We start from the raw sequence: 9624 nt of genomic DNA on the forward strand, positions 1-9624 counted from the left end.
TCCACGAATCAAACAAGGTAGGAGATTCGAAATTGTACACCCTCTTCCTCTTTTTTTTTTTACTTTTAATTGAACAAAGTTGTCTTCAAACGAAAGTATCCGTCGGCAGCTATAGTTGACAGATAGAAGTATCAAGTAAATAACTCACTTAAAATTTCATTCGAACATCTTGAATTCACGACAATTATTCTCTGTATCGACCAGTGATCACGGTGTTTTCAATAATTGGAAACATCTATGGTTTTCGTTTTCCTCTTCCCACCGTTAGCAGACTGCTCATCCTTGGGTGAGGCCTACGAAGCCACACTGATTGTCTACAGTGAACTCAGTTACCAAATAAAATAATCATTTACTCATTTACGACTTTACTTGTTGTCAAGAACGAATTATAATTCCATGACGAAATCGAGAAAGAATAGAAAAGATAAAAGTCACCTCAGCAAAAAGCGAGCCGATCGTTGGTACAAACGATTAATTGCTGCAGAAATAAAAAAGGAAGAGAGGAGGCATCGAGAAGAATTAGAGAATAGCGTTTATTATTAATCTTATTGGTACGAATACATATTATCCTACCAAACATTTGTAAAATTTATCCAGTTAGAAGCTAGAATATTTATTTATTGTACATCGCTGTATAATATATCTACATTTGCATCCGACGATACTTATTGCTGATATTGTAGTACCTTTAATCAACTAACAACGAATAAATTAAAATATAGTTAAACCAACATAACTCTGTCAGACGAAATAAATACGTTGCCAATTGTCTATCCCTAATAACTTTAATCCTCTCCCGTGCCAGTATTCCTGCGCATAGCAGGTTAGCCGAAAAGTGGAATTCATTTGCCAGTTGCATCAAACGTAAGTCAACGCTACCCATTAAACACCAGTTAGTAGATAATAGACTCTCACCTAGTTCAAAAGACACGACAGACAGGGTACAAGGTTTGTTTTCCTACAGGCAAGAAAGTGCTTACAGAGCCACTTCCAGTCTGGGAATTCAAAAGACACAACATACAAGGGTACAAGGTTTGTTTTCCTACAGGCAAGAAAGTGCTTACAGAGGCACTTCCAGTCTGGGAATTCAAAAGACACGACAGACGAAGGTACAAGATTTGTTTTCCTACAGCCACGAAGGTGCATATAGAGGCACTTCCAGACTGGGAATCAGAAAGACACGATAGACAAACAATACCCATCATACACTAACCCTCCCAACTTTAAGAAATAATAATAATAAAAGGAAATTCTCTGAAATAGTCCTTAGACTATTTCTGGTGGCAGCAACTACCATATTAATCGGACATCTCGATTAATATTTCATAAACAATCATACCATTTCAATTTTCCCCTTCCGATTAAACTTAAGATAACACAACAACAAAAAAAAAAAAATTTTATCTGGATTTAGTCTAGACTAACACGGAAGGCATAGCACAATCAAATCGAACATAACAGAACGTAACATTTGCACTACATTATGCGTGCAGAACGTAGTGCACGCGGTTTCCATCGTCCAAACAAGCCCAGACACACGTAAATCGCAACAAATCGTCGATTTTAAAGAAAATTATGCAATATTTCTCTCCCGTTTGAGATATTTCGACGTTTAAACGCACTTTGCACTACGCTATGCGTGCAGAACGTAGTGCACGCGTTTTCCATCGTCCAAACAAGTAAAGGCGCACATAATGCACAATAATTCGTCGATCTTGTAGTAAATTAAGCGATATTTTTCACCCGTTTGAGATACTTCGACGGTTAAACGCCCTTTGCACTACATTATGCGTGCAGAACGTAGTGCGCGTGTTGTACGTCGTCGAATCAAGCCCAGACACACGCAAATCGCAATAAAACGTCGATTTTGACGAAAATTATGCGATATTTTTCTCCCGTTTGAGATATTTCGACATTTAAACGCACTTTGCACTGCGCTATGCGTGCCGAACGTAGTGTAAACGTTTTCCTTCGTCGAAACAAGCCAAGACACACGCAAATCGCAATATATCGTCGATTTTGACGAAAATTATGCGTTATTTCTCTCCCGTTTGAGATATTTCGACGTTTAAATGCCCCTTTCCCCTGCGCTATACGTGCAGAACTTAGTGCACGCGTTTTCCAGCGTAGAAGCAAGCCAAGACACACGCAAATCGCAATAAATCGTCGATTTTGACGAATATTATGCCATATTTCTCTCCCGTTTGATATATTTCGACGTTTAAACTCCCTTTACACTGCGTTATGCGTGCAGAGCGTAGTGCACGCATTTGCCATCGTCGAAACAAGACCAGGCATAAAAAATTCACAATAATTCGTCGATTTTGTAGAAAATAAAGCGTTATTTCTCTCCCGTTAGAGATATTTCGACGTTTAAACGCTCTTTTTATTGCATTATGCTTGCAGAACGTAGTACACGCCTCTCGTCCAGCGTCGAAACAAGCACAGATACACGCAAATTGCAATAATTCGTCGATTTTGTAGAAAATTATGCGTTATTTCTCTCCCGTTTGAGATATTTCTACGTTTAAACGCCCTTTACACTGCGTTATGCGTGCAGAACGTAGTGCAGGCGTTTTCCATCGTAGAAACAAGCCCAGACACACGCAAATCGCAATAATTCGTTGATTTTGCAGAAAATTAAGCGATATTTCTTTCCCGTTAGAGATACTTCGACGTTTAAACGCTCTTTTCACTGCATTATGCTTGCAGAACGTAGTAAACGCCTCTCGTCCAGCGTCGAAACAAGCACAGATACACGCAAATTGCAATAATTCGTCGATTTTGTAGAAAATTATGCGTTATTTCTCTCCCGTTTAAGATATTTCGTCGTTTAAATGCCCTTTGCACTACATTATGCGTGCAGAACGTAGTGCGCATGTTGTACGTCGTCGAATCAAGACCATACCCACGCTAATCGCAATAATTCGTCGATTTTGTACAAAATTAAGCGATATTTCTCTCCCGTTTGAGATACTTCGACGTTTAAACGCTCTTTGCACTACATTATGCGTGCAGAACGTAGTGGACGCGGTTTCCATCGTCGAAACAAGCCCAGACACACGTAAATCGCAACGAATCGTCGATTTTGACGAAAATTTTGCGTTGTTTCGCTCCCGTTTGAGATATTTCGACATTTAAACGCCCTTTGTACTACATTATGCGTGCAGAACGTAGTGCACGCGGTTTGCATCGTCGAAACAAGCCCAGACACACGTAAATCGCAACAAATCGTCGATTTTGACGAAAATTTTGCGTTGTTTCTCTCCAGTTTGAGATATTTCGACGTTTAAACGCACTTTGCATTGCGTTAAGCGTGCCGAACGTAGTGTACGCGTTTTCCGTCGTCGAAACAAGCCCAGACACACGTAAATCGCAACAAATCGTCGATTTTGACGAAAATTATGCGTTATTTCTCTCCCGTTTGAGATATTTCGAGGTTCAAACGCTCTTTTTATTGCATAATGCGTTAGGAACGTAGTACACGCCTGTCCTCCAGCGTCGAAACAAGCCCAGACACACGTAAATCGCAACAAATCGTCGATTTTGACGAAAATTATGCGTTATTTCTCTCCCGTTTAAGATATTTCGACGTTTAAACGCCCTTTACACTGCGTTATGCTTGCAGAACGTAGTGCGCGTGTTATACGTCGTAAAAACAAGCCCAGATACAGACAAAACGCATTCATTCATCGATTTAGACGAAAATTATGCGATATTTTTCTCCCGTTTGAGATGTTTCGACGTTTAAAACGCACTTTGCACTGCGCCATGCGTGCCGAACGTAGTGTAAACGTTTTCCTTCGTCGAAATAAGCCCAGACACACGTAAATCGCAACAAATCGTCGATTTTGACGAAAATTATGCGTTATTTCTCTCCCGTTTGAGATATTTCGACATTTAAACGCCCTTTGTACTACATTATGCGTGCAGAACGTAGTGCACGCGGTTTCCATCGTCGAAACAAGCCCAGACACACGTAAATCGCAACAAATCGTCGATTTTGACGAAAATTTTGCGTTGTTTCTCTCCAGTTTGAGATATTTCGACGTTTAAACGCACTTTGCATTGCGTTAAGCGTGCCGAACGTAGTGTACGCGTTTTCCGTCGTCGAAACAAGCCCAGACACACGTAAATCGCAACAAATCGTCGATTTTGACGAAAATTATGCGTTATTTCTCTCCCGTTTGAGATATTTCGAGGTTCAAACGCTCTTTTTATTGCATAATGCGTTAGGAACGTAGTACACGCCTATCCTCCAGCGTCGAAACAAGCCCAGACACACGTAAATCGCAACAAATCGTCGATTTTGACGAAAATTATGCGTTATTTCTCTCCCGTTTGAGATATTTCGAGGTTCAAACGCTCTTTTTATTGCATAATGCGTTAGGAACGTAGTACACGCCTGTCCTCCAGCGTCGAAACAAGCCCAGACACACGTAAATCGCAACAAATCGTCGATTTTGACGAAAATTATGCGTTATTTCTCTCCCGTTTGACATATTTCGACGTTTAAATGCCCTTTGCACTGCGCTATACGTGCAGAACTTAGTGCACGCGTTTTCCAGCGTAGAAGCAAGCCAAGACACACGCAAATCGCAATAAATCGTCGATTTTGACGAATATTATGCAATATTTCTCTCCCGTTTGATATATTTCGACGTTTAAACGCCCTTTACACAGCGTTATGCGTGCAGAGCGTAGTGCACGCATTTGCCATCGTCGAAACAAGACCAGGCATAAAAAATTCACAATAATTCGTCGATTTTGTAGAAAATAAAGCGTTATTTCTCTCCCGTTAGAGATACTTCGACGTTTAAACGCTCTTTTCACTGCATTATGCTTGCAGAACGTAGTAAACGCCTCTCGTCCAGCGTCGAAACAAGCACAGATACACGCAAATTGCAATAATTCGTCGATTTTGTAGAAAATTATGCGTTATTTCTCTCCCGTTTAAGATATTTCGTCGTTTAAATGCCCTTTGCACTACATTATGCGTGCAGAACGTAGTGCGCATGTTGTACGTCGTCGAATCAAGACCATACCCACGCTAATCGCAATAATTCGTCGATTTTGTACAAAATTAAGCGATATTTCTCTCCCGTTTGAGATACTTCGACGTTTAAACGCTCTTTGCACTACATTATGCGTGCAGAACGTAGTGGACGCGGTTTCCATCGTCGAAACAAGCCCAGACACACGTAAATCGCAACGAATCGTCGATTTTGACGAAAATTTTGCGTTGTTTCGCTCCCGTTTGAGATATTTCGACATTTAAACGCCCTTTGTACTACATTATGCGTGCAGAACGTAGTGCACGCGGTTTGCATCGTCGAAACAAGCCCAGACACACGTAAATCGCAACAAATCGTCGATTTTGACGAAAATTTTGCGTTGTTTCTCTCCAGTTTGAGATATTTCGACGTTTTAAACGCACTTTGCATTGCGTTAAGCGTGCCGAACGTAGTGTACGCGTTTTCCGTCGTCGAAACAAGCCCAGACACACGTAAATCGCAACAAATCGTCGATTTTGACGAAAATTATGCGTTATTTCTCTCCCGTTTGAGATATTTCGAGGTTCAAACGCTCTTTTTATTGCATAATGCGTTAGGAACGTAGTACACGCCTGTCCTCCAGCGTCGAAACAAGCCCAGACACACGTAAATCGCAACAAATCGTCGATTTTGACGAAAATTATGCGTTATTTCTCTCCCGTTTAAGATATTTCGACGTTTAAACGCCCTTTACACTGCGTTATGCTTGCAGAACGTAGTGCGCGTGTTATACGTCGTAAAAACAAGCCCAGATACAGACAAAACGCATTCATTCATCGATTTAGACGAAAATTATGCGATATTTTTCTCCCGTTTGAGATGTTTCGACGTTTAAACGCACTTTGCACTGCGCCATGCGTGCCGAACGTAGTGTAAACGTTTTCCTTCGTCGAAATAAGCCCAGACACACGTAAATCGCAACAAATCGTCGATTTTGACGAAAATTATGCGTTATTTCTCTCCCGTTTGAGATATTTCGACGTTTAAATGCCCTTTGCACTGCGCTATACGTGCAGAACTTAGTGCACGCGTTTTCCAGCGTAGAAGCAAGCCAAGACACACGCAAATCGCAATAAATCGTCGATTTTGACGAATATTATGCGATATTTCTCTCCCGTTTGATATATTTCGACGTTTAAACGACCTTTACACTGCGTTATGCGTGCAGAACGTAGTGCACGCATTTGCCATCGTCGAAACAAGACCAGGCATAAAAAATTCACAATAATTCGTCGATTTTGTAGAAAATAAAGCGATATTTCTCTCCCGTTGGAGATATTTCGACGTTTAAACGCTCTTTGCACTACAGTATGCGTGCAGAACGTAGTGCACGTGTTGTACGTCGTAGAAACAAGCCCAGACACACGCATATCGCAATAATTCGTCGACTTTGCAGAAAATTAAGCGATATTTCTCTCCCGTTAGAGATACTTCGACGTTTAAAACGCCCTTTTCACTGCATTATGCTTGCAGAAATTAGTAGACGCCTCTCGTCCAGCGTCGAAACAAGCACAGATACACGCAAATTGCAATAATTCGTCGATTTTGTAGAAAATTATGCGTTATTTCTCTTCCGTTTGAGATATTTCGACGTTTAAAACGCCCTTTGCACTACATTATGCGTCAGAACGTAGTGCGCGTGTTGTGTCACGTCCCACGCTCCGCACGTGCCGCAACGAAAACATAGATAACCGCAATACACAAACAACGCAAGTGTCAATTCGTATACCTAGAAACAAACACACAGTGCAATGAAAATGGAAATTATTTAATAAAATTTATTAAACATAGTTTATTATTCATATATACATATATATGGGATTGATATTCTAATAATAAACATAAAATTTATTAAATTGTCTGTCCTATTAGAAAATTACATCCTGAAGATATACATATACATGTGTGTAATACATTACTAAATCATACATGGACCGAGCGAAACATGACTATACACAAAATGCAACCTCAGCAAGGCCAAGCAGCCACGCGACCGGCACATTCCACTGGTATCAGTAACGAAGGCCATGGAAAGAACGCAGACGCAGCATCAGCAAAATACGACCACCTGCAACATGTACATTCTTTCAAGCACCTTGTATATCATTAACACCAAGCAAAACGTGAGATGATCAAGAAGACGAAATTTCAGCAAAGGGTGAGATAATCAAGAAAACAAGAACCCCAGCGGAAATAGGCAGTTACGATATTCACAAATTGTCACGTAGTAATGGTACAATTACAAAAGAAATAATCGGTCACGTGACAATTAGGAAGAATATAAATAGAGATTCAGTACTCAATAGAGAGTAGTTGTTGGAGTGCAGATTTAATTGAGGTCAGAGCTGGTTTTACCGAATTCAGAATTTAACTGAAAGTAGTGTTGAAAGTAGTTAAAGTTCAGTTTTAATTCAGAGCAGTCAGAAGTCAGTCTTAGTTGGAAACAGTGAGTTTAACTTAAAGAGTATTGTAAGAGTATTGCACTTAAAGTTCGGCATTAATTTGAGATTCGGTGATTCATTTATTCTTTTGTTCATTCGCAAGTCGATCCGTCCGCGTCAAAGAAACAATCTAGTACATATTGTAATTCCCTTTAATAAAATTGTTAATTAAGTTCGAAAATCCGAAACATCGTGTAACTAATCGCGAAACAAAATTTAATTGTTAAAACCGATTCATCGCCAAACCATACTCACACCTGATCGACTCCACAAATCAGACAAGGTAGGAGATTTGAAATTGTACACCCTCTTCCCTTCTTTTTTACTTTTAATTGAACAAAGTTGTCTTCAAACGAAAGTATCCGTCGGCAGCTATAGTTGACAGATAGAAGTATCAAGTAAATAACTCACTTAAAATTTCATTCGAACATCTTGAATTCACGACAATTATTCTCTGTATCGACCAGTGATCACGGTGTTTTCAATCATTGGAAACATCTATGGTTTTCGTTTTCCTCTTCCCACCGTTGGCAGATTGCTCATCCTTGGGCGGGGCCTACGAAGCCACATGGATTGTTTACAGAGAATATAATTACATAATTGAGATGAACGTTCTTGCTCAACATTTAATGAATTGTTTGGAATAAACTCAATCAGCTTTAGATCTATTTTGTTTACAATTGTTCGCTGTATCAACCAGTGATTACGGTGTTTTCGTGACAGAAAGCATCTATGGTTTTCGTTTTTTCTCTTCCCACCGTTAGCAGATTGCTCATCCTTGGGTGAGGCCTACGAAGCCACACTGATTGTCTACAGTGAACTCAGTCACCAAATTAAATAATCATTTACTCATTTACGACTTTACTTGTTGTCAAGAACGAATTATAATTCCATGACGAAATCGAGAAAGAATAGAAAAGATAAAAGTCACCTCAGCAAAAAGCGAGCCGAACGTTGGTACAAACGATTAATTGCTGCAGAAATAAAAAAGGAAGAGAGGAGGCATCGAGAAGAATTAGAGTCAAATCGCGAAGGTTCACCACCTAGTTTTCGCCCTCAAATTCACCAATTTCCGAACACTGCGAGGCGCATTCCTTTCGATCTCGTTCGCCATCGCCCACATCACACCATAGCGTTTGTTATTAATCTTATTGGTACGAATAAATATTATCCTACCAAACATTTGTAAAATTTATCCAGTTAGAAGCTGGAATATTTATTTATTGTACATCGCTATATAATATATCTACATTTGCGTCCGACGATACTTATTGCTGATATTGTAATACCTTTAATCAACTAACAACGAATAAATTAAAATATAGTTAAACCAACATAACTCTGTCAGACGAAATAAATACGTTGCCAATTGTCTATCCCTAATAACTTTAATCCTCTCCCGTGCCAGTATTCCTGCGCATAGCAGGTTAGCCGAAAGGTGGAATTCGTTTGCCAGTTGCATCAAACGTAAGTCAACGCTACCCATTAAACACCAGTTAGTAGATAATAGACTCTCACCTAGTTCAAACCCCACAACAGACAGGTTACAAGGTTTGTTTTCCTACAGGCAAGAAAGTGCTTATAGAGGCACTTCCAGTCTGGGAATTCAAAAGACACGACAGACGAAGGTACAACGTTTGTTTTTCCTACAGGCAAGAAGGTGCTTACAGAGGCACTTCCAGACTGGGAATCCAAAAGACACGATAGACAAACAATACCCATCATACACTAACACTCCCAACTTAAAGAAAATAATAATAATAAAAGGAAATTCTTCGAAATAGTCCTTAGACTATTTCTGGTGGCAGCAACTACCATATTAATCGAACATCTCGATTAATATTTCATAAACAAACATACCATTTCAATTTTCCCCTTCCGATTAAACTCAAGATAACACAACAAAAATTTTATCTGGATTTAGTCTAGACTAACACGGAAGGCATAGCACAATCAAATCGAACATAACAGAACGTAACAGATAAAAATTTTTGGTGGCAGCGGTGGGATACGCTCCACAGAGGATTAAAGTTATTACTGTCATTGATAAAATATATATCTGAAAAATAATGGCAACCAAATTAGAGTCATTGGATGAAGATGTGCTTTTGACATTGTCGGAAAAACTA

At 39.7% G+C, this 9624-nt stretch overlaps 1 long non-coding RNA gene across 1 annotated transcript; it reads left to right on the top strand.

Moving 5' to 3' along the window:
• The first annotated feature begins 555 nt into the window (after positions 1 to 555).
• On the top strand, positions 556 to 9403 carry LOC126928528 (uncharacterized). The gene is made up of 2 exons (XR_007716747.1): positions 556 to 972; positions 9156 to 9403. It is a non-coding gene; the product is annotated as an uncharacterized LOC126928528 (long non-coding RNA).
• Positions 9404 to 9624: the final 221 nt, after the last annotated feature.

This window comes from Bombus affinis, unplaced genomic scaffold, assembly GCF_024516045.1.
Source record: "Bombus affinis isolate iyBomAffi1 unplaced genomic scaffold, iyBomAffi1.2 ctg00001045.1, whole genome shotgun sequence".
Taxonomy (NCBI): domain Eukaryota; kingdom Metazoa; phylum Arthropoda; class Insecta; order Hymenoptera; family Apidae; genus Bombus; species Bombus affinis.